The sequence below is a fragment of the Pseudophryne corroboree genome, unplaced genomic scaffold (genome assembly GCF_028390025.1).
Source record: "Pseudophryne corroboree isolate aPseCor3 unplaced genomic scaffold, aPseCor3.hap2 scaffold_225, whole genome shotgun sequence".
In the NCBI taxonomy this organism is placed as follows: Eukaryota; Metazoa; Chordata; class Amphibia; order Anura; family Myobatrachidae; genus Pseudophryne; species Pseudophryne corroboree.
In genome coordinates, this window is record NW_026968900.1 from 164,552 (window position 1) to 189,789 (window position 25,238).

The window sequence follows — 25,238 nt, forward strand, 5'->3', positions numbered from 1 at the left end:
TCAGAGAAAGCACATGAGATATGAAGATATATCTAGTATACTTGACACTCAATGGTTTGTGGTATTGCAGGGGTGCCCTCCTTAAATGCATATACAGTCACACATGGCATGTTTGTGTAAATGGCATATCAGCAGTCAGCACTAACTGGTGACATGCCATTTGTACAAGTAAGCCATGTGTGACTAATATATAAACATACTTTATTAAATAACACCTCAAACTATCATACCCAGGATTCAAACCTATAACCTGTTAAATTCTAATCAAACACCCTACCCATTGAGCTACTTGATCCTGCATCTATTCTAACCTCCAAAAACAGATTCAGTTGCATTTTCCAGCGTGTTTTGTTTGCGCCTTTGCAAATGTCTTACATCGACAAACTTATTTAGTACTATTTTGCAAATAGGGTTACATTGTCGCAACATTGTGTTCCCTAATTGCTTGATTTTTTAAATGCAAAAATTGATAAAGACACCTGATAATTGCTCTGTGGAGTCTTCTTTTGTGTCTACTTCTTATCTACATTTAATTCCCTACCTATAATCAAGGCATTTTTAAATGCTGGGTGCTGCCAGGACGTGAGGCCTACCTAGTCTTTAGATCTGAATTTGAATGTACTTGTGAACTAACTTAATTTCCTACTTCTAAACTCATTCCTAAATTCACTACTTACATTAATCCTGTAGTTGGGCATTTTGAGCCTTCAATTGTGGGCATTGTTTTGTGTCCAGACCAGCAGCTGGTGGTGTGCATTTGCTGGAAAGGCATCGAAGACCTCCGATATGCTGCATCTCCTGATGTGTGTCTGCCTCAAGTGGCTGTCAGCAAATGCATGCTAGACACCCCATTCCAAGCTGATTGTGACATCACGGAACATGCATCATAGAACAGGCATGCTAGAACATGGGTCTTCAACCTGCGACCCTCCAGCTGCTGTGGAACTACATATCCCAGCATGCCCTGCCTCAGTTTTAGCATACCTTAATAGCAAAACTGTGGCAGGGCATGCTGGGATGTGTAGTTTCACAGCAGCTGGAGGGCCACAGGATGAAGACCCATGTGCTAGAACCAAACCGCAGGTACATTGAATGCTAGCAAGCTGAATGTTTAAATCCTTTTTGTTCCGCAGCATTCCAATGCGGAAGATTCCATGGAACCAGAGATTATTCCATTGAGAAGGACATGCTGCCTGGATGACTGCACTGTGCAAATTAAATCACGGAGCCAGTTGGCTTGTGGGTGGCTCTGGTGACTGGGTGGTTGGGTGGGCGGTGTGTCGGAGGTGGAGCACATGCAAATGAATGTGTATCATCCAGCTAGTGAGAGAGAAAACTCATGCAGGAGTGTGCCTGCTTGTCAGTGAGTTATGCACCTTGCCAGACGTCAAATCTACATGGAGCAACTGGAGGGGACAAGAGCAGGTTTGGAAAATATACACAGAAGAGCATATATGCTGGCGCATTCTCCATGATTGTGTCAGCTTATGTTTTGGTGCACTGCACTTTCCTCCACTAAGTTTTAGCCATTTTGTTTAAACGCAAGTGTAGTTGCTTCTCGCTCTTTTGGCTGTGATATTGTATTGTGGTTGAAGAGTCTGCTGGAGGGATTGTTTTCTTCATTGGCGAGAGACTGAAGATATTCCAGGATGGAAGGCTTGGGAACACTATCCGTTTTTCAGTTGTGGAAGAGTTGAAAGACCGGATTGGACTACATTCTATAGTAAAGGGTATCTTTGTATTTATTAATCCTCCCTTTATATGTGTCTGTCTTTCAATAAAGCTTTGGGCTTGTGATTCCGTCACCCTCTTACACTCCACACCCATAGCCTTATTAACTATTGTATTGTTTAAATGTATAGTGCAGTTCATGATTTATAGTGTAGGCTGACCTGTGCTGTAGTTCTTGAACTGTACTATACCGACAGCATTTGTATTGTGTTTTGGCTGTGCTGCAACACAGTACTTATGTGTGTAATGTTTATGTATGTTTTTTTGCTTCTTTATGTCAATAAAGACTGCTTTTTCAACCCAATATCTGAAAACAATCAATGTTTATCTTTGATGGCAATAGAAGTGGTATGATATTTGCTGCTTTTGAAAGGCAATATCTGATATGTCCCCTATCTGGGAACCATATATTAAATGGCTTTTCAGAAAAGGGAGATGGGAGAAGAGCTTTCAGTACTTGTAGGACCGATGCACATTTCCTATTCTAGCCTCCAAAAACAGATTCAGTTGCATTTTCCAGCGTGTTTTGGATGCGCCTTTGCAAATGTCTTACATCGACAAACTTATTTAGTACTATTTTGCAAATAGGGTTACATTGTTGCAACATTGTGTTCCCTAATTGCTTGATTTTTTAAATGCAACAATTGATAAAAACACCTGATAACTGCTCTGCGGAGTCTTATTTTGTGTCTACTTCTTATCTACATTTAATTCCGTACCTCTAATCAAGGCATTTTTAAATGCTGGCGGCTGCCAGGACGTGAGGCCTACCTAGACTTTAGATCTGAATTTGAATGTACTTGTGAACTAACTTAATTTCCTACTTCTAAATTCATTCCTAAATTCACTACTTACATGAATCCTGTAGTTGGGCATTTTGGGACTTCGATTGTGGGCATTGTTTTGTGTCCAGACCAGCAGCAGGTGGTGTGCATTTGCTGGAAAGGCATCAAAGACCTCCGATATGCTGCATCTCCTGATGTGTGTCTCCCTCAAGTGGCTGTCAGCAAATGCCTGCTAGACACCTCATTCCAAGCTGATTGTGACATCACGGAACATGCATCATAGAACAGGCATGCTAAAACATGGGTCTTCAACCTGCGACCCTCCAGCTGCTGTGGAACTACACATCCCAGCATGCCCTGCCTCAGTTTTAGCATACCTTATAGCAAAACTGTGGCAGGGCGTGCTGGGATGTGTAGTTTCACAGCAGCTGGAGGGCCACAGGATGAAGACCCATGTGCTAGAGCCAAGCCGCAGGTACATTGAATGCTAGCAAGCTGAATATTTAAATCCTTTTTGTTCCGCAGCATTCCAATGCGGAAGATTCCATGGAACCAGAGATCCTTCCATTGAGAAGGACATGCTGCCTGGATGACTACACTGTGCAAATTAAATCACGGAGCCAGTTGGTTTGTGGGTGGCTCTGGTGACTGGGTGGTTGGGTGGGTGGTGTGTCGGAGGTGGAGCACATGCAAATGATTGTGTATCATCCAGCTAGTGAGAGTGAAAACTCATGCAGGAGTGTGCCTGCTTGTCAGTGGGTTATGCACCTTGCCAGACGTTAAATCTACATAGAGCAGCTGGAGGGGACAAGAGCATGTTTGCAAAATATAGATAGAAGAGCATATATGCTGGCGCATTCTCCATGATTGTGTCAGCTTATGTTTTGGTGCACTGCACTTTCCTCCACTAAGTTTTAGCCATTTTTGTTAAGCTCAAGTGTAGTTGCTTCTCGGCCTTTTGGCTGTGATCTTGTATTGTGGTTGAAGGGTCTGCTGGAGGGAGGGATTGCTTTCTTCATTGGCGAAAGACCAAAGATATTCCAGGATGGAAGGCTTGGGAACACTATCTGTTTTTCAGTTGTGGAAGAGCACAGAGGTCGGATTGGACTACATTCTATAGTAAAGGATGTCTTTCTATTTATTAAACCTCCCCTTATATGTGTCAGTCTTTCAATAAAGCTTCGGGCTTGTGATTCCCTCACCCTCTTACACTCCACACCCATAGCCTTATTAACTGTTGTATTATTGTACAGTTTAAATGTATAGTGCAGTTCATGATTTATAGTGTAGGCTGGCCTGTGCTGTAGTTCTTGAACTGTACTATACCATCAGCATTTCTATTGTGTTTTGGCTGTGCCGCAACGCGGTACTTATGTGTGTAATGTTTATGTATGTTTTTTTGCTTCTTTATGTGCATCGGTCCTACAAGTAATGAAAGCTCTTCTCCCATCTCCCTTTTCTGAAAAGCCATTTAATATATGGTTCCCAGATAGGGGACATATCAGATATTGCCTTTCAAAAGCATCAAATATCATACCACTTTTATTGCCATCAAAGATAAACATTGATTGTTTTCAGATATTGGCTTGAAAAAGCAGTCTTTATTGACATAAAAAAAAAACATACATAAACATTGCACACATAAATACAGTGTTGCAGCACAGCCAAAACACAATACAAATGCTGACGGTATAGTACAGTTCAAGAACTACAGCACAGGCCAGTCTACACTATAAATCATGAACTGCACTATACATTTAAAGTATACAATAATACAACAGTTAATAAGGCTATGGGTGTGGAGTGTAAGAGGGTGAGGGATTCACAAAACCGAAGCTTTATTGTAACACAGACACATATAAGGGGAGGGTCAATAAATAGAAAGATATCCTTTACTATAGAATGTAGTCCAATCCGACCTCTGTGCTCTTCCACAACTGAAAAACAGATAGTGTTCCCAAGCCTTCCATCCTGGAATATCTTTGGTCTTTCGCCAATGAAGAAAACAATCCCTCCCTCCAGCAGACCCTTCAACCACGATACAAGATCACAGCCAAAAGGCCGAGAAGCAACTACACTTGAGCTTAACAAAAATGGCTAAAACTTAGTGGAGGAAAGTGCAGTGCACCAAAACATAAGCTGACACAATCATGGAGAATGCGCCAGCATATATGCTCTTCTATCTATATTTTGCAAACCTGCTCTTGTCCCCTCCAGCTGCTCTATGTAGATTTAACGTCTGGCAAGGTGCATAACCCACTGACAAGCAGGAACACTCCTGCATGAGTTTTCTCTCTCACTAGCTGGATGATACACAATCATTTGCATGCGCTCCACTTCCGACACACCACCCACCCAACCACCCAGTCACCAGAGCCACCCACAAGCCAACTGGCTCCGTGATTTAATTTGCACAGTGTAGTCATCCAGGCAGCATGTCCTTCTCAATGGAAGGATCTCTGGTTCCATGGAATCTTCCGCATTGGAATGCTGCGGAACAAAAAGGATTTAAATATTCAGCTTGCTAGCATTCAATGTACCTGCGGCTTGGCTCTAGCACATGGGTCTTCATCCTGTGGCCCTCCAGCTGCTGTGAAACTACACATCCCAGCATGCCCTGCCACAGTTTTGCTATTAAGGTATGCTAAAACTGAGGCAGGGCATGCTGGGATGTGTAGTTCCACAGCAGCTGGAGGGTCGCAGGTTGAAGACCCATGTTTTAGCATGCCTGTTCTATGATGCATGTTCCATGATGTCACAATCAGCTTGGAATGGGGTGTCTAGCAGGCATTTGCTGACAGCCACTTGAGGGAGACACACATCAGGAGATGCAGCATATCGGAGGTCTTCGATGCCTTTCCAGCAAATGCACACCACCTGCTGCTGGTCTGGACACAAAACAATGCCCACAATCGAAGTCCCAAAATGCCCAACTACAGGATTCATGTAAGTAGTGAATTTAGGAATGAATTTAGAAGTAGGAAATTAAGTTAGTTCACAAGTACATTCAAATTCAGATCTAAAGACTAAACACAAAACACAAAATAAGACTCCACAGAGCAATTATCAGGTGTCTTTATCAATTGTTGCATTTAAAAAATCAAGCAATTAGGGAGCACAATGTTGCGACAATGTAACCCTATTTGCAAAATAGTACTAAATAAGTTTGTCGATGTAAGACATTTGCAAAGGCGCAAACAAAACACGCTGGAAAATGCAACTGAATCTGTTTTTGGAGGTTAGAAAAGATGCAGGATCAAGTAGCTCCATGGGTAGGGTGTTTGATTAGAATTCAACAGGTTATAGGTTTGAATCCTGGGTATGATAGTTTGAGGTGTTATTTAATAAAGCATGTTTATATATTAGTCACACATGGCTTACTTGTACAAATGGCATGTCACCAGTTAGTGCTGACTGCTGATATGCCATTTGCACTAAAACAAATTAAAATGGTAAAAGTTATTGTACTTTAAGTAAAAATAAAAGCTAAAATATCAATCCCAGTTTTGGATTACTTTAATGAACAAAAAAAAAATGCATATAGCAAAGGATAGTTTCAATCTGCCTACCTCTGGGTTATGGACCCAGCATGCTTCCATTACAGTACTCTGCTGCACATGTAAGTGCAAGAGATCCTGAAGCACTCACTCATCATGGGAAAGTACCAATGTGTTTCTTCATTGGTTGATGGAAGAAACATCTTACAAAAACTCTCCAGATTATTGACTATTTAAAGTTTTTCTAGGAAACGTTCTAGATGAATGCTTATTAGCCTTTGTCAGTATGTACTTTTGCAAAGTGTTGCTGTGGCGCAATCAGTTAGTGTGTACAGCTATTAACCAAAAGGTTGGTGGTTCAATCCCACCCAGGGATGTAATTGACCTTGTTATCAGATTTTGGTGATCTTTAAGTAGACAAGTCAAAATTTCAAAAACCCCTGTTATGGTGTAGGGTACCTGGCCTTCTCTGATGTAATCAGAGTTAGATTTGATTCAGTGATTTTATAAAAACAGCTAGGAAGCACAATTTAGCAGTGGTTTGCAGAGAAAAAGAAATATGCTGGCAAAAAAATCAAATTGAGTGATTAAACAGCTCTTCATTTTCTGGCTTTATTTTTATGCTAACAAATTTGTTCTCTGAAAAGTGTCCACAAAGCCAAGTATCTGATTAACATCTTTGTAGGGATGGTTTTTCACCTATTACTAAATTAAACTTGCTTCATTGGAAAGGCAGCAAGATGCATCCTCATTTCAATATCTACTGAAATAATACAGGTTGACACCAGGAAACATTAACGCCACTGCATCCTTGCTGCTTTCTCATGTGGAAGTCTGTTTAATGTGAAAACAAGGTGATATCTAATTAGCACACAGGTAAGGAATTAAGAAAATCTTTATTTAAGGGTGAAGATGTTTCTCACAAAATCGTTGCCCCAATGCATCATTGAAATTCAAGCTGGAAAGATGATTTTAATATATCACTTGTACATTTTGTATTGCTCTTCTGGTGACAATGTAGTTTGTTTTTGTCAATTACCATTTTAATAATAGGGTAAAGAAAATTAAGTGGATTTTTGAAAGAAAACAATACTGTCAATATACTATTAAAACAAATTAAAATGGTAAAAGTTATTGTACTTTAAGTAAAAATAAAAGAGCAAAAATATCAATCCCAGTTTTGGATTACTTTAATTAACAAAAAAAAAATGCATATAGCAGAGGATAGTTTCAATCTGCCTACCTCTGGGTTAAGGGGCCCAGCATGCTTCCATTGCAGTACTCTGCTGCACATGTAAGTGCAAGAGATCCTGAAGCACTCACTCATCATGGGAAAGTACCAATGCGTTTCTTCATTGGTTGATGGAAGAAACATTTTACAAAAACTCTCCAGATTATTGACTTTTTAAAGTTTTCTAGGAAACGTTCTAGATGAATGCTTATTAACCTTTGTCAGTATGTACTTTTGCAAAGTGTCTCGGTGGTGCAATCGGTTAGTGTGTTTGGTTATTAACCAAAGGGTTGGTGGTTCAATCCCACCCAGGGATGTTATTGACCTTGTCATCAGATTTTGGTGATCTTTAAGTAGACAAGTCAAAATTTCAAACCCCCTCTTATGGTGTAGGGTACCTGGCCTTCTCTGATGTAATCAGAGTTAGATTTGATTAAGTGATTTTATAAAAGAACAGCTAGGAAGCACAACTTAGCAGTGGGTTGCAGAGAAAAAGAAATACGCTTGCAGAAAAATCCAATTGAGTGATTAAACAGCTCTTCATTTTCTGGCTTTATTTTTATGCTAACTAATTTGTTCTCTGAAAAGTGTCCACAAAGCCAAGTATCTGATTAACACCTTTGTAGGGATGGTTTTTCACCTATTACTAAATTAAACTTGCTTCATTGGAAAGGCAGCAAGTGATGTCATCCAAGCAGTGGGTCAAAGTTGGCTTCAACCCTCGTCTGCTTATGAAAAGAGAAAAGTGATATGCAGGGCATGGCGGCCTTTTGCGACGCTTGGATGACCCCTAGTTCGCATTAAACACCCCCACCCTCCTTCGGTGTGGGGCTCATGTTGGCCATGCCCCAGCCCCTGAAGCATTCAAGCTGATTTCTTGCAGCAGCTGGGTACTGTAACAGCTCCAGAGCTGCTCTGTAAGGCAAGTAAAAGGGTGTGGGCCCTGCAGCACTACCTGTAGTTTGCATTGTGCATTGGAAGGCACAAAGTAAGCAGACGGGAGGAGAAGTCAGGATAGTGCACAAGGTTATAGAAGGGAGGGGCTCAAGAAAAGAGAAGTGGAAACAGACAGCATACTAGGCTGGAGAGAGACCTGAGACAAAGAGATCTGAATTATACGAGAGCCGTCCAGGGGAAACACAAATTATGCAGTCAAGTTTCCCACATTTGGGGAAATCGCAAGGGGCAGCACACCCAGAGTGCAATGGGTGAGCCTTGCCCTGGGAGAAGCACCTTCATGATCATAGTATCTCACCTGGCAGGTTAGTAGGAGTTGGGCTAGAGCTGGGGAGGGTCGCTGCTCGGGCACTACCTTTCAAGTGAAGGAGATCCAACTGAGGCAGCACAAGGGAACTCTCAAAAGAAGAACAAGGCTAGAGGAAGATCTGAGACAAAGAAATCTGACTTTACCAGAGCTGACCAGAGGAAAGCACAAACACAGTCCACCACTACCACAAATAATGCAGTCGAGTTTCCCACATTTGGGGAAATCACAGGGGTCAGCATACACAGAATGCAATGAATGAACCTCACCCTGGGAAAACAATCTTCATGACAATAGTATCTCCTATGCAAAATAAGTATGATTTGGGATAGGGCTGGGGAGGGCCGCTGCTCAGGCACATCTCTGTCAAGTAAAGGAGATTCAACTGAGGCAGCACAAGGGAACTCTCATCTGGGGACAACAACTGCAGGGAGAACACATATTTTCAGATGAACATGGGGTGGCAGAAGGCTGCCTAATACTGAAGCACCCCCAAACAACAAACCAAATGCAACAACTAGTGCAAGCATTCCTGGGGGATGGCCTGCAGCAGATGGATTTGAATATGGTGATGTCATCCAAGCAGTGGGTCAAAGTTGGCTTCAACCCTTGTCTGCATATGAAAAGAGAAAAGGAGCGTGCAGGGCATGGAGGCCTTTTGTGGTGCTTGGATGACCCCTAGTTCGCATTAAGCACCCCCACCCTCCTTCGGTGTGGGGCTCATGTTGGCCATTCCCCAGCCCCTGAAGCATTCAAGCTGATTTCTTGCAGCAGCTGGGCACTGTAACAGCTCCAGAGCTGCTCTGTAAAGCAAGTAAAAGGGTGTGGGCCCTGCAGCACTACCCGTAGTTTGCATTGTGCATTGGGAGGCACAAAGTAAGCAGACGGGAGGAGAAGTCAGGATAGTGCACAAGGGTATAGAAGGGAGGGGCTCAAGAAAAAAGAAGTGGAACCAGACAGCAAACTAGGCTGGAGAGAGACCTGAGACAAAGAGATCTGAATTACATGAGAGCCGACCAGGGAAAACTCAAATTATGCAGTCAAGTTTCCCACATTTGGGGAAATCGCAGGGGCAGCACACCCAGAGTGCAATGGGTGAGCCTTGCCCTGGGAGAAGCAACTTCATGATCATAGTATCTCACCTGGCAGGTAAGTAGGAGTTGGGCTAGAGCTGGGGAGGGTCGCTGCTCGGGCACCCCCCTGTCAAGTGAAGGAGATCCAACTGAGGCAGCACAAGGGAACTCTCGAAAGAAGAACAAGGCTAGAGGAAGATCTGAGACAAAGAAATCTGAATTTTACCAGAGCTGACCAGAGGAAAGCACAAATACAGTCCCCCACTACCACAAATAATGCAGTCGAGTTTCCCACATTTGGGGAAATCACAGGGGTCAGCATACCCAGAATGCAATGAATGAACCTCACCCTGGGAAAACAATCTTCATGACAATAGTATCTCCTATGCAAAATAAGTATGATTTGGGATAGGGCTGGGGAGGGCCGCTGCTCAGGCACATCTCTGTCAAGTAAAGGAGATTCAACTGAGGCAGCACAAGGGAACTCTCATCTGGGGACAACAACTGCAGGGAGAACACATATTTTCAGATGAACATGGGGTGGCAGAAGGCTGCCTAATACTGAAGCACCCCCAAACAACAAACCAAATGCAACAACTAGTGCAAGCATTCCTGGGGGATGGCCTGCAGCAGATGGATTTGAATATGGTGATGTCATCCAAGCAGTGGGTCAAAGTTGGCTTCAACCCTTGTCTGCATATGAAAAGAGAAAAGGAGCGTGCAGGGCATGGAGGCCTTTTGTGGTGCTTGGATGACCCCTAGTTCGCATTAAGCACCCCCACCCTCCTTCGGTGTGGGGCTCATGTTGGCCATTCCCCAGCCCCTGAAGCATTCAAGCTGATTTCTTGCAGCAGCTGGGCACTGTAACAGCTCCAGAGCTGCTCTGTAAAGCAAGTAAAAGGGTGTGGGCCCTGCAGCACTACCCGTAGTTTGCATTGTGCATTGGGAGGCACAAAGTAAGCAGACGGGAGGAGAAGTCAGGATAGTGCACAAGGGTATAGAAGGGAGGGGCTCAAGAAAAAAGAAGTGGAACCAGACAGCAAACTAGGCTGGAGAGAGACCTGAGACAAAGAGATCTGAATTACATGAGAGCCGACCAGGGAAAACTCAAATTATGCAGTCAAGTTTCCCACATTTGGGGAAATCGCAGGGGCAGCACACCCAGAGTGCAATGGGTGAGCCTTGCCCTGGGAGAAGCAACTTCATGATCATAGTATCTCACCTGGCAGGTAAGTAGGAGTTGGGCTAGAGCTGGGGAGGGTCGCTGCTCGGGCACCCCCCTGTCAAGTGAAGGAGATCCAACTGAGGCAGCACAAGGGAACTCTCGAAAGAAGAACAAGGCTAGAGGAAGATCTGAGACAAAGAAATCTGAATTTTACCAGAGCTGACCAGAGGAAAGCACAAATACAGTCCCCCACTACCACAAATAATGCAGTCGAGTTTCCCACATTTGGGGAAATCACAGGGGTCAGCATACCCAGAATGCAATGAATGAACCTAACCCTGGGAGAACAATCTTCATGACCATGGTATCTCCTATGCAAAATAAGTATGATTTGGGATAGGGCTGGGGAGGGCCGTTGCTCAGGCACATCTCTGTCAAGTAAGTTGCATTTGATTTGTTGTTTGGGGGTGCTTCAGTATTAGGCAGCCTTCTGCCCTACCATGTTCATCTGAAAATATGTGTTCTCCCTGCAGTTGTTGTCCCCAGATGAGAGTTCCCTTGTGCTGCCTCAGTTGAATCTCCTTTTGGAGAAGACCTCAATAAGATTGTAGCTGATCTGGCTACTGCTAAAACAGCTTGCCTACCTAGTATGACTCCTACCACGCAGAAGGCTAAAAGTACTTTTCTTGGCCCTTTCATCCTCCAGGTAAAGCGTACCCAAGGTCAGGCATACCCAAAGCAAGCTCATGTTTCCAGACCTGCCAAGCCCAGACTGAAGCAATCCTGGGCTGCCCATCAGCCTGCTTCCAAAACGGACAAGCCTGCCGCATGACGGTGCAGGCCTCCCTCTGGGGGATCCCAGGGTGGGGGGCCCGACTTCTAGGTTTGGCAAAGAAAGGTATAATTCTAAGCTAGAGAATTCTGTTTGGAGCTCACCTTGTACTTTGTGAAGAAATAATCAGCATTGTGGCTGAGCAGATACATGTAGTGTGTGGCTGCAAACTGCATGGATCTGCTGCGTTGTAATGCTGATTCTTTTTTTTTGCAAAGTACCAATAGCTTCATATAATGTTCACAATTTTTATGCAGGATCAAATAGCTCAATAGGTAGGGTGTTTGATTAGAATTCAACAGGTTATAGGTTTGAATCCTGGGTATGGTAGTTTGAGATGTGTTATTTAATAAAGTATGTTGTTCTGACTGCCGGCATCCTATCACCTGGGATATCATACTAAATAAATGGAGTTGATCAAATTTTTTTTTTTTTTTTAACTAGGGACAATTTCCAGATACTTCCCTTTATAACTGAGATTGCCCCCTGGAACTTCACATCAGTTGACAACTATGCATGAGTGGGCAGTGCTTGCCCTGGATCTGTCCACCCATTTATGTGCCGCCATAAAATAAAGCATGACTAACAGTTATCCTGGGCGTACACTACACAATTATCTGTCAGGCTATCTATCCAGTCTGGATGGTTGGAATGAAAATCTGGTAATGTATAGGAGCAAATGTCAATTAACCATTTGCTCCCAAACACTAGAAAAGTGGTCAAAAATGGTCATTACACAAATTGGTTAAACCCAAAATTTAACCAATTTGTTTAGGGGACCATTTTTGTCCATTTTTTAGTGTTTGAGAGTAAATCGTTGATGGTCATTTGCTCACATAGATAACCGGATTTCTATTCCAACCAGCCAGTGTTGGAGAGATGGTCTGCCAGATTACATAATGCATACCAGAGCCATAACTAGACTTTTTGGTGCCCTGTGACAGAGAATTATATGCCCTCCCCCCCATTTTTGCAATATGGACAAAAGGCGCATGCCTTGTGGGGAAGGGGCATAACAAGATTGGTCTCAGAGAAAGCACATGAGATATGAAGATATATCTAGTATACTTGACACTCAATGGTTTGTGGTATTGCAGGGGTGCCCTCCTTAAATGCATATACAGTCACACATGGCATGTTTGTGTAAATGGCATATCAGCAGTCAGCACTAACTGGTGACATGCCATTTGTACAAGTAAGCCATGTGTGACTAATATATAAACATACTTTATTAAATAACACCTCAAACTATCATACCCAGGATTCAAACCTAAAACCTGTTAAATTCTAATCAAACACCCTACCCATTGAGCTACTTGATCCTGCATCTATTCTAACCTCCAAAAACAGATTCAGTTGCATTTTCCAGCGTGTTTTGTTTGCGCCTTTGCAAATGTCTTACATCGACAAACTTATTTAGTACTATTTTGCAAATAGGGTTACATTGTCGCAACATTGTGTTCCCTAATTGCTTGATTTTTTAAATGCAAAAATTGATAAAGACACCTGATAATTGCTCTGTGGAGTCTTCTTTTGTGTCTACTTCTTATCTACATTTAATTCCCTACCTATAATCAAGGCATTTTTAAATGCTGGGTGCTGCCAGGACGTGAGGCCTACCTAGTCTTTAGATCTGAATTTGAATGTACTTGTGAACTAACTTAATTTCCTACTTCTAAATTCATTCCTAAATTCACTACTTACATTAATCCTGTAGTTGGGCATTTTGAGCCTTCAATTGTGGGCATTGTTTTGTGTCCAGACCAGCAGCTGGTGGTGTGCATTTGCTGGAAAGGCATCGAAGACCTCCGATATGCTGCATCTCCTGATGTGTGTCTGCCTCAAGTGGCTGTCAGCAAATGCATGCTAGACACCCCATTCCAAGCTGATTGTGACATCACGGAACATGCATCATAGAACAGGCATGCTAGAACATGGGTCTTCAACCTGCGACCCTCCAGCTGCTGTGGAACTACATATCCCAGCATGCCCTGCCTCAGTTTTAGCATACCTTAAAAGCAAAACTGTGGCAGGGCATGCTGGGATGTGTAGTTTCACAGCAGCTGGAGGGCCACAGGATGAAGACCCATGTGCTAGAACCAAACCGCAGGTACATTGAATGCTAGCAAGCTGAATGTTTAAATACTTTTTGTTCCGCAGCATTCCAATGCGGAAGATTCCATGGAACCAGAGATTATTCCATTGAGAAGGACATGCTGCCTGGATGACTGCACTGTGCAAATTAAATCACGGAGCCAGTTGGCTTGTGGGTGGCTCTGGTGACTGGGTGGTTGGGTGGGCGGTGTGTCGGAGGTGGAGCACATGCAAATGAATGTGTATCATCCAGCTAGTGAGAGAGAAAACTCATGTAGGAGTGTGCCTGCTTGTCAGTGAGTTATGCACCTTGCCAGACGTCAAATCTACATGGAGCAACTGGAGGGGACAAGAGCAGGTTTGGAAAATATAGACAGAAGAGCATATATGCTGGCGCATTCTCCATGATTGTGTCAGCTTATGTTTTGGTGCACTGCACTTTCCTCCACTAAGTTTTAGCCATTTTGTTTAAACGCAAGTGTAGTTGCTTCTCGCTCTTTTGGCTGTGATATTGTATTGTGGTTGAAGAGTCTGCTGGAGGGATTGTTTTCTTCATTGGCGAGAGACTGAAGATATTCCAGGATGGAAGGCTTGGGAACACTATCCGTTTTTCAGTTGTGGAAGAGTTGAAAGACCGGATTGGACTACATTCTATAGTAAAGGGTATCTTTGTATTTATTAATCCTCCCTTTATATGTGTCTGTCTTTCAATAAAGCTTTGGGCTTGTGATTCCGTCACCCTCTTACACTCCACACCCATAGCCTTATTAACTATTGTATTGTTTAAATGTATAGTGCAGTTCATGATTTATAGTGTAGGCTGACCTGTGCTGTAGTTCTTGAACTGTACTATACCGACAGCATTTGTATTGTGTTTTGGCTGTGCTGCAACACAGTACTTATGTGTGTAATGTTTATGTATGTTTTTTTGCTTCTTTATGTCAATAAAGACTGCTTTTTCAATCCAATATCTGAAAACAATCAATGTTTATCTTTGATGGCAATAGAAGTGGTATGATATTTGCTGCTTTTGAAAGGCAATATCTGATATGTCCCCTATCTGGGAACCATATATTAAATGGCTTTTCAGAAAAGGGAGATGGGAGAAGAGCTTTCAGTACTTGTAGGACCGATGCACATTTCCTATTCTAGCCTCCAAAAACAGATTCAGTTGCATTTTCCAGCGTGTTTTGGATGCGCCTTTGCAAATGTCTTACATCGACAAACTTATTTAGTACTATTTTGCAAATAGGGTTACATTGTTGCAACATTGTGTTCCCTAATTGCTTGATTTTTTAAATGCAACAATTGATAAAAACACCTGATAACTGCTCTGCGGAGTCTTATTTTGTGTCTACTTCTTATCTACATTTAATTCCGTACCTCTAATCAAGGCATTTTTAAATGCTGGCGGCTGCCAGGACGTGAGGCCTACCTAGCCTTTAGATCTGAATTTGAATGTACTTGTGAACTAACTTAATTTCCTACTTCTAAATTCATTCCTAAATTCACTACTTACATGAATCCTGTAGTTGGGCATTTTGGGACTTCGATTGTGGGCATTGTTTTGTGTCCAGACCAGCAGCAGGTGGTGTGCATTTGCTGGAAAGGCATCGAAGACCTCCGATATGCTGCATCTCCTGATGTGTGTCTCCCTCAAGTGGCTGTCAGCAAATGCCTGCTAGACACCCCATTCCAAGCTGATTGTGACATCACGGAACATGCATCATAGAACAGGCATGCTAAAACATGGGTCTTCAACCTGCGACCCTCCAGCTGCTGTGGAACTACACATCCCAGCATGCCCTGCCTCAGTTTTAGCATACCTTATAGCAAAACTGTGGCAGGGCATGCTGGGATGTGTAGTTTCACAGCAGCTGGAGGGCCACAGGATGAAGACCCATGTGCTAGAGCCAAGCCGCAGGTACATTGAATGCTAGCAAGCTGAATATTTAAATCCTTTTTGTTCCGCAGCATTCCAATACGGAAGATTCCATGGAACCAGAGATCCTTCCATTGAGAAGGACATGCTGCCTGGATGACTACACTGTGCAAATTAAATCACGGAGCCAGTTGGTTTGTGGGTGGCTCTGGTGACTGGGTGGTTGGGTGGGTGGTGTGTCGGAGGTGGAGCACATGCAAATGATTGTGTATCATCCAGCTAGTGAGAGTGAAAACTCATGCAGGAGTGTGCCTGCTTGTCAGTGGGTTATGCACCTTGCCAGACGTTAAATCTACATAGAGCAGCTGGAGGGGACAAGAGCAGGTTTGCAAAATATAGATAGAAGAGCATATATGCTGGCGCATTCTCCATGATTGTGTCAGTTTATGTTTTGGTGCACTGCACTTTCCTCCACTAAGTTTTAGCCATTTTTGTTAAGCTCAAGTGTAGTTGCTTCTCGGCCTTTTGGCTGTGATCTTGTATTGTGGTTGAAGGGTCTGCTGGAGGGAGGGATTGCTTTCTTCATTGGCGAAAGACCAAAGATATTCCAGGATGGAAGGCTTGGGAACACTATCCGTTTTTCAATTGTGGAAGAGTTGAAAGACCGGATTGGACTACATTCTATAGTAAAGGATGTCTTTCTATTTATTAATCCTCCCCTTATATGTGTCAGTCTTTCAATAAAGCTTCGGGCTTGTGATTCCCTCACCCTCTTACACTCCACACCCATAGCCTTATTAACTGTTGTATTATTGTACAGTTTAAATGTATAGTGCAGTTCATGATTTATAGTGTAGGCTGGCCTGTGCTGTAGTTCTTGAACTGTACTATACCGTCAGCATTTCTATTGTGTTTTGGCATTGCCGCAACGCGGTACTTATGTGTGTAATGTTTATGTATGTTTTTTTGCTTCTTTATGTGCATCGGTCCTACAAGTACTGAAAGCTCTTCTCCCATCTCCCTTTTCTGAAAAGCCATTTAATATATGGTTCCCAGATAGGGGACATATCAGATATTGCCTTTCAAAAGCATCAAATATCATACCACTTTTATTGCCATCAAAGATAAACATTGATTGTTTTCAGATATTGGCTTGAAAAAGCAGTTTTTATTGACATTAAAAAAACATACATAAACATTACACACATAAGTACAGTGTTGCAGCACAGCCAAAACACAATACAAATGCTGACGGTATAGTACAGTTCCAGAACTACAGCACAGGCCAGCCTACACTATAAATCATGAACTGCACTATACATTTAAACTATACAATAATACAACAGTTAATAAGGCTATGGGTGTGGAGTGTAAGAGGGTGAGGGATTCACAAAACCGAAGCTTTATTGTAACACAGACACATATAAGGGGAGGGTCAATAAATAGAAAGATATCCTTTACTATAGAATGTAGTCCAATCCGACCTCTGTGCTCTTCCACAACTGAAAAACAGATAGTGTTCCCAAGCCTTCCATCCTGGAATATCTTTGGTCTTTCGCCAATGAAGAAAACAATCCCTCCCTCCAGCAGACCCTTCAACCACGATACAAGATCACAGCCAAAAGGCCGAGAAGCAACTACACTTGAGCTTAACAAAAATGGCTAAAACTTAGTGGAGGAAAGTGCAGTGCACCAAAACATAAGCTGACACAATCATGGAGAATGCGCCAGCATATATGCTCTTCTATCTATATTTTGCAAACCTGCTCTTGTCCCCTCCAGCTGCTCTATGTAGATTTAACGTCTGGCAAGGTGCATAACCCACTGACAAGCAGGCACACTCCTGCATGAGTTTTCTCTCTCACTAGCTGGATGATACACAATCATTTGCATGCGCTCCACTTCCGACACACCACCCACCCAACCACCCAGTCACCAGAGCCACCCACAAGCCAACTGGCTCCGTGATTTAATTTGCACAGTGTAGTCATCCAGGCAGCATGTCCTTCTCAATGGAAGGATCTCTGGTTCCATGGAATCTTCCGCATTGGAATGCTGCGGAACAAAAAGGATTTAAATATTCAGCTTGCTAGCATTCAATGTACCTGCGGCTTGGCTCTAGCACATGGGTCTTCATCCTGTGGCCCTCCAGCTGCTGTGAAACTACACATCCCAGCATGCCCTGCCACAGTTTTGCTATTAAGGTATGCTAAAACTGAGGCAGGGCATGCTGGGATGTGTAGTTCCACAGCAGCTGGAGGGTCGCAGGTTGAAGACCCATGTTTTAGCATGCCTGTTCTATGATGCATGTTCCATGATGTCACAATCAGCTTGGAATGGGGTGTCTAGCAGGCATTTGCTGACAGCCACTTGAGGGAGACACACATCAGGAGATGCAGCATATTGGAGGTCTTCGATGCCTTTCCAGCAAATGCACACCACCTGCTGCTGGTCTGGACACAAAACAATGCCCACAATCGAAGTCCCAAAATGCCCAACTACAGGATTCATGTAAGTAGTGAATTTAGGAATGAATTTAGAAGTAGGAAATTAAGTTAGTTCACAAGTACATTCAAATTCAGATCTAAAGACTAAACACAAAACACAAAATAAGACTCCACAGAGCAATTATCAGGTGTCTTTATCAATTGTTGCATTTAAAAAATCAAGCAATTAGGGAACACAATGTTGCGACAATGTAACCCTATTTGCAAAATAGTACTAAATAAGTTTGTCGATGTAAGACATTTGCAAAGGCGCAAACAAAACACGCTGGAAAATGCAACTGAATCTGTTTTTGGAGGTTAGAAAAGATGCAGGATCAAGTAGCTCCATGGGTAGGGTGTTTGATTAGAATTCAACAGGTTATAGGTTTGAATCCAGGGTATGATAGTTTGAGGTGTTATTTAATAAAGTATGTTTATATATTAGTCACACATGGCTTACTTGTACAAATGGCATGTCACCAGTTAGTGCTGACTGCTGATATGCCTTTTGCACTAAAACAAATTAAAATGGTAAAAGTTATTGTACTTTAAGTAAAAATAAAAGCTAAAATATCAATCCCAGTTTTGGATTACTTTAATGAACAAAAAAAAAATGCATATAGCAAAGGATAGTTTCAATCTGCCTACCTCTGGGTTATGGGCCCAGCATGCTTCCATTGCAGTACTCTGCTGCACATGTAAGTGCAAGAGATCCTGAAGCACTCACTCATCATGCGAAAGTACCAATGTGTTTCTTCATTGGTTGCTGGAAGAAACATCTTACAAAAACTCTCCAGATTATTGACTTTTTAAAGTTTTTCTAGGAAACGTTCTAGATGAATGCTTATTAATCTTTGTCAGTATGTACTTTTTGCAAAGTGTCTCTGTGGCGCAATCGGTTAGTGTGTTCAGCTATTAATCAAAAGGTTGGTGGTTCAATCCCACCCAGGGACGTAATTGACCTTGTAATCAGATTTTGGTGATATTTAAGTAGACAAGTCAAAATTGCAAACCCCCTCTTATGGTGTAGGGTACCTGGCCTTCTCTGATGTAATCAGAGTTAGATTTGATTAAGTGATTTTATAAAAAAAACAGCTAGGAAGCACAATTTAGCAGTGGGTTGCAGAGAAAAAGAAAAATGCTGGCAGAAAAATCCAATTGAGTGATTAAACAGCTCTTCATTTTCTGGGTTTATTTTTATGATAACAAATTTGTTCTCTGAAAAGTGTCCACAAAGCCAAGTATCTGATTAACATCTTTGTAGGGATGTTTTTTCACCTATTACTAAATTAAACTTGCTTCATTGGAAAGGCAGCAAGATGCATCCTCATTTCAATATCTACGGAAATAATACAGGTTGACACCAGGAAACATTAACGCCACTGCATCTTTGCTGTTTTCTCATGTGGAAGTCTGTTTAATGTGAAAACAAGGTGATATCTAATTAGCACACAGGTAAGGAATTAAGAAAATCTTTATTTAAGGGTGAAGATGTTTCTCACAAAATCGTTGCCCCAATGCATCATTGAAATTCAAGCTGGAAAGATGATTTTAATATATCACTTGTACATTTTGTATTGCTCTTCTGGTGACAATGTAGTTTGTTTTTGTCAATTACCATTTTAATAATCGGGTAAAGAAAATTAATTGGATTTTTGAAAGAAAACAATACTGTCAATATACTATTAAAACAAATTAAAATGGTAAAAGTTAATGTACTTTAAGTAAAAATAAAAGAGCAAAAATATCAATCCCAGTTTTGGATTAATTTAATTAACAAAACAAAATGCATATAGCAGAGGATAGTTTCAATCTGCCTACCTCTGGGTTATGGACCCAGCATGCTTCCATTACAGTACTCTGCTGCACATGTAAGTGCAAGAGATCCTGAAGCACTCACTCGTCATGGGAAAGTACCAATGTGTTTCTTCATTGGTTGATGGAAGAAACATCTTACAAAAACTCTCCACATTATTGACTTTTTAAAATGTTTCTAGGAATCGTTCTAGATGAATGCTTATTAGCCTTTGTCAGTATGTACTTTTGCAAAGTGTCGCTGTGGCGCAATCAGTTAGTGTGTAAGGCTATTAACCAAAAGGTTGGTGGTTCAATCCCACCCAGGGACTTAATTGACCTTGTTATCAGATTTTGGTGATCTTTAAGTAGACAAGTCAAAATTTCAAACCCCCTGTTATGGTGTAGGGTACCTGGCCTTCTCTGATGTAATCAGAGTTAGATTTGATTCAGTGATTTTATAAAAACAGCTAGGAAGCACAATTTAGCAGTGGGTTGCAGAGAAAAAGAAATATGCTGGCAGAAAAATCCAATTGAGTGATTAAACAGCTCTTCATTTTCTGGCTTTATTTTTATGCTAACTAATTTGTTCTCTGAAAAGTGTCCACAAAGCCAAGTATCTGATTAACATATTTGTAGGGATGGTTTTTCACCTATTACTAAATTAAACTTGCTTCATTGGAAAGGCAGCAAGATGCATCCTCATTTCAATATCTACTGAAATAATACAGGTTGACACCAGGAAACATTAACGCCACTGCATCCTTGCTGCTTTCTCATGTGGAAGTCTGTTTAATGTGAAAACAAGGTGATATCTAATTAGCACACAGGTAAGGAATTAAGAAAATCTTTATTTAAGGGTGAAGATGTTTCTCACAAAATCGTTGCCCCAATGCATCATTGAAATTCAAGCTGGAAAGATGATTTTAATATATCACTTGTACATTTTGTATTGCTCTTCTGGTGACAATGTAGTTTGTTTTTGTCAATTACCATTTTAATAATAGGGTAAAGAAAATTAAGTGGATTTTTGAAAGAAAACAATACTGTCAATATACTATTAAAACAAATTAAAATGGTAAAAGTTATTGTACTTTAAGTAAAAATAAAAGCTAAAATATCAATCCCAGTTTTGGATTACTTTAATGAACAAAAAAAAAATGCATATAGCAAAGGATAGTTTCAATCTGCCTACCTCTGGGTTATGGGCCCAGCATGCTTCCATTGCAGTACTCTGCTGCACATGTAAGTGCAAGAGATCCTGAAGCACTCACTCATCATGCGAAAGTACCAATGTGTTTCTTCATTGGTTGCTGGAAGAAACATCTTACAAAAACTCTCCAGATTATTGACTTTTTAAAGTTTTTCTAGGAAACGTTCTAGATGAATGCTTATTAGTCTTTGTCAGTATGGACTTTTTGCAAAGTGTCTCTGTGGCGCAATCGGTTAGTGTGTTCAGCTATTAGTCAAAAGGTTGGTGGTTCAATCCCACCCAGGGACGTAATTGACCTTGTGATCAGATTTTGGTGATATTTAAGTAGACAAGTCAAAATTGCAAACCCCCTCTTATGGTGTAGGGTACCTGGCCTTCTCTGATGTAATCAGAGTTAGATTTGATTAAGTGATTTTATAAAAAATCAGCTAGGAAGCACAATTTAGCAGTGGATTGCAGAGAAAAAGAAAAATGCTGGCAGAAAAATCCAATTGAGTGATTAAACAGCTCTTCATTTTCTGGCTTTATTTTTATGATAACAAATTTGTTCTCTGAAAAGTGTCCACAAAGCCAAGTATCTGATTAACATCTTTGTAGGGATGGTTTTTCACCTATTACTAAATTAAACTTGCTTCATTGGAAAGGCAGCAAGATGCATCCTCATTTCAATATCTACGGAAATAATACAGGTTGACACCAGGAAACATTAACGCCACTGCATCTTTGCTGTTTTCTCATGTGGAAGTCTGTTTAATGTGAAAACAAGGTGATATCTAATTAGCACACAGGTAAGGAATTAAGAAAATCTTTATTTAAGGGTGAAGATGTTTCTCACAAAATCGTTGCCCCAATGCATCATTGAAATTCAAGCTGGAAAGATGATTTTAATATATCACTTGTACATTTTGTATTGCTCTTCTGGTGACAATGTAGTTTGTTTTTGTCAATTACCATTTTAATAATCGGGTAAAGAAAATTAATTGGATTTTTGAAAGAAAACAATACTGTCAATATACTATTAAAACAAATTAAAATGGTAAAAGTTATTGTACTTTAAGTAAAAATAAAAGAGCAAAAATATCAATCCCAGTTTTGGATTACTTTAATTAACAAAAAAAATGCATATAGCAGAGGATAGTTTCAATCTGCCTACCTCTGGGTTATGGACCCAGCATGCTTCCATTACAGTACTCTGCTGCACATGTAAGTGCAAGAGATCCTGAAGCACTCACTCATCATGGGAAAGTACCAATGTGTTTCTTCATTGGTTGATGGAAGAAACATCTTACAAAAACTCTCCACATTATTGACTTTTTAAAATGTTTCTAGGAATCGTTCTAGATGAATGCTTATTAGCCTTTGTCAGTATATAGTTTTGCAAAGTGTCGCTGTGGCGCAATCAGTTAGTGTGTAAGGCTATTAACCAAAAGGTTGGTGGTTCAATCCCACCCAGGGACTTAATTGACCTTGTGATCAGATTTTGGTGATCTTTAAGTAGACAAGTCAAAATTTCAAACCCCCTGTTATGGTGTAGGGTACCTGGCCTTCTCTGATGTAATCAGAGTTAGATTTGATTCAGTGATTTTATAAAAACAGCTAGGAAGCACAATTTAGCAGTGGGTTGCAGAGAAAAAGAAATATGCTGGCAGAAAAATCCAATTGAGTGATTAAACAGCTCTTCATTTTCTGGCTTTATTTTTATGCTAACTAATTTGTTCTCTGAAAAGTGTCCACAAAGCCAAGTATCTGATTAACATATTTGTAGTGATGGTTTTTCACCTATTACTAAATTAAACTTGCTTCATTGGAAAGGCAGCAAGATGCATCCTCATTTCAATATCTACTGAAATAATACAGGTTGACACCAGGAAACATTAACGCCACTGCATCCTTGCTGCTTTCTCATGTGGAAGTCTGTTTAATGTGAAAACAAGGTGATATCTAATTAGCACACAGGTAAGGAATTAAGAAAATCTTTATTTAAGGGTGAAGATGTTTCTCACAAAATCGTTGCCCCAATGCATCATTGAAATTCAAGCTGGAAAGATGATTTTAATATATCACTTGTACATTTTGTATTGCTCTTCTGGTGACAATGTAGTTTGTTTTTGTCAATTACCATTTTAATAATCGGGTAAAGAAAATTAATTGGATTTTTGAAAGAAAACAATACTGTCAATATACTATTAAAAAAAATTAAAATGGTAAAAGTTATTGTACTTTAAGTAAAAATAAAAGCTAAAATATCAATCCCAGTTTTGGATTACTTTAATGAACAAAAAAAATGCATATAGCAAAGGATAGTTTCAATCTGCCTACCTCTGGGTTATGGGCCCAGCATGCTTCCAGTGCAGTACTCTGCTGCACATGTAAGTGCAAGAGATCCTGAAGCACTCACTCATCATGCGAAAGTACCAATGTGTTTCTTCATTGGTTGCTGGAAGAAACATCTTACAAAAACTCTCCAGATTATTGACTTTTTAAAGTTTTTCTAGGAAACGTTCTAGATGAATGCTTATTAGTCTTTGTCAGTATGTACTTTTTGCAAAGTGTCTCTGTGGCGCAATCGGTTAGTGTGTTCAGCTATTAATCAAAAGGTTGGTGGTTCAATCCCACCCAGGGACGTAATTGACCTTGTGATCAGATTTTGGTGATATTTAAGTAGACAAGTCAAAATTTCGAAAACCCCTGTTATGGTGTAGGGTACCTGGCCTTCTCTGATGTAATCAGAGTTAGATTTGATTCAGTGATTTTATAAAAACAGCTAGGAAGCACAATTTAGCAGTGGGTTGCAGAGAAAAAGAAATATGCTGGCAAAAAAATCAAATTGACTGATTAAACAGCTCTTCATTTTCTGGCTTTATTTTTATGCTAACAAATTTGTTCTCTGAAAAGTGTCCACAAAGCCAAGTATCTGATTAACATCTTTGTAGGGATGGTTTTTCACCTATTACTAAATTAAACTTGCTTCATTGGAAAGGCAGCAAGATGCATCCTCATTTCAATATCTACTGAAATAATACAGGTTGACACCAGGAAACATTAACGCCACTGCATCCTTGCTGCTTTCTCATGTGGAAGTCTGTTTAATGTGAAAACAAGGTGATATCTAATTAGCACACAGGTAAGGAATTAAGAAAATCTTTATTTAAGGGTGAAGATGTTTCTCACAAAATCGTTGCCCCAATGCATCATTGAAATTCAAGCTGGAAAGATGATTTTAATATATCACTTGTACATTTTGTATTGCTCTTCTGGTGACAATGTAGTTTGCTTTTGTCAATTACCATTTTAATAATCGGGTAAAGAAAATTAATTGGATTTTTGAAAGAAAACAATACTGTCAATATACTATTAAAACAAATTAAAATGGTAAAAGTTATTGTACTTTAAGTAAAAATAAAAGAGCAAAAATATCAATCCCAGTTTTGGATTACTTTAATTAACAAAAAAAAAATGCATATAGCAGAGGATAGTTTCAATCTGCCTACCTCTGGGTTATGGACCCAGCATGCTTCCATTACAGTACTCTGCTGCACATGTAAGTGCAAGAGATCCTGAAGCACTCACTCATCATGGGAAAGTACCAATGTGTTTCTTCATTGGTTGATGGAAGAAACATCTTACAAAAACTCTCCACATTATTGACTTTTTAAAATGTTTCTAGGAATCGTTCTAGATGAATGCTTATTAGCCTTTGTCAGTATGTACTTTTGCAAAGTGTCGCGGTGGCGCAATCAGTTAGTGTGTAAGGCTATTAACCAAAAGGTTGGTGGTTCAATCCCACCCAGGGACTTAATTAACCTTGTTATCAGATTTTGGTGATCTTTAAGTAGACAAGTCAAAATTTCAAACCCCCTGTTATGGTGTAGGGTACCTGGCCTTCTCTGATGTAATCAGAGTTAGATTTGATTCAGTGATTTTATAAAAACAGCTAGGAAGCACAATTTAGCAGTGGGTTGCAGAGAAAAAGAAAAATGCTGGCAGAAAAATCCAATTGAGTGATTAAACAGCTCTTCATTTTCTGGCTTTATTTTTATGCTAACTAATTTGTTCTCTGAAAAGTGTCCACAAAGCCAAGTATCTGATTAACATATTTGTAGGGATGGTTTTTCACCTATTACTAAATTAAACTTGCTTCATTGGAAAGGCAGCAAGATGCATCCTCATTTCAATATCTACTGAAATAAT

The 25,238-nt window shown here is 40.7% G+C and overlaps 6 non-coding genes across 6 annotated transcripts; all 6 read right to left on the reverse strand.

Moving 5' to 3' along the window:
* Positions 1–8,350: 8,350 nt before the first annotated feature.
* LOC135009099 (U1 spliceosomal RNA) lies at positions 8,351–8,514 on the reverse strand. Its single transcript, XR_010208686.1, has one exon. It is a non-coding gene; the product is annotated as a U1 spliceosomal RNA (small nuclear RNA).
* A 150-nt stretch (positions 8,515–8,664) lies between these two features.
* Positions 8,665–8,828, reverse strand: LOC135009042 (U1 spliceosomal RNA). The gene has a single exon (XR_010208632.1). It is a non-coding gene; the product is annotated as a U1 spliceosomal RNA (small nuclear RNA).
* A 674-nt stretch (positions 8,829–9,502) lies between these two features.
* Positions 9,503–9,665, reverse strand: LOC135009169 (U1 spliceosomal RNA). The gene has a single exon (XR_010208751.1). It is a non-coding gene; the product is annotated as a U1 spliceosomal RNA (small nuclear RNA).
* A 152-nt stretch (positions 9,666–9,817) lies between these two features.
* On the reverse strand, positions 9,818–9,981 carry LOC135009298 (U1 spliceosomal RNA). The gene has a single exon (XR_010208856.1). It is a non-coding gene; the product is annotated as a U1 spliceosomal RNA (small nuclear RNA).
* Positions 9,982–10,655: 674 nt separating this feature from the next.
* Positions 10,656–10,818, reverse strand: LOC135009170 (U1 spliceosomal RNA). Its single transcript, XR_010208752.1, has one exon. It is a non-coding gene; the product is annotated as a U1 spliceosomal RNA (small nuclear RNA).
* Positions 10,819–10,970: 152 nt separating this feature from the next.
* On the reverse strand, positions 10,971–11,134 carry LOC135009291 (U1 spliceosomal RNA). The gene has a single exon (XR_010208849.1). It is a non-coding gene; the product is annotated as a U1 spliceosomal RNA (small nuclear RNA).
* Positions 11,135–25,238: the final 14,104 nt, after the last annotated feature.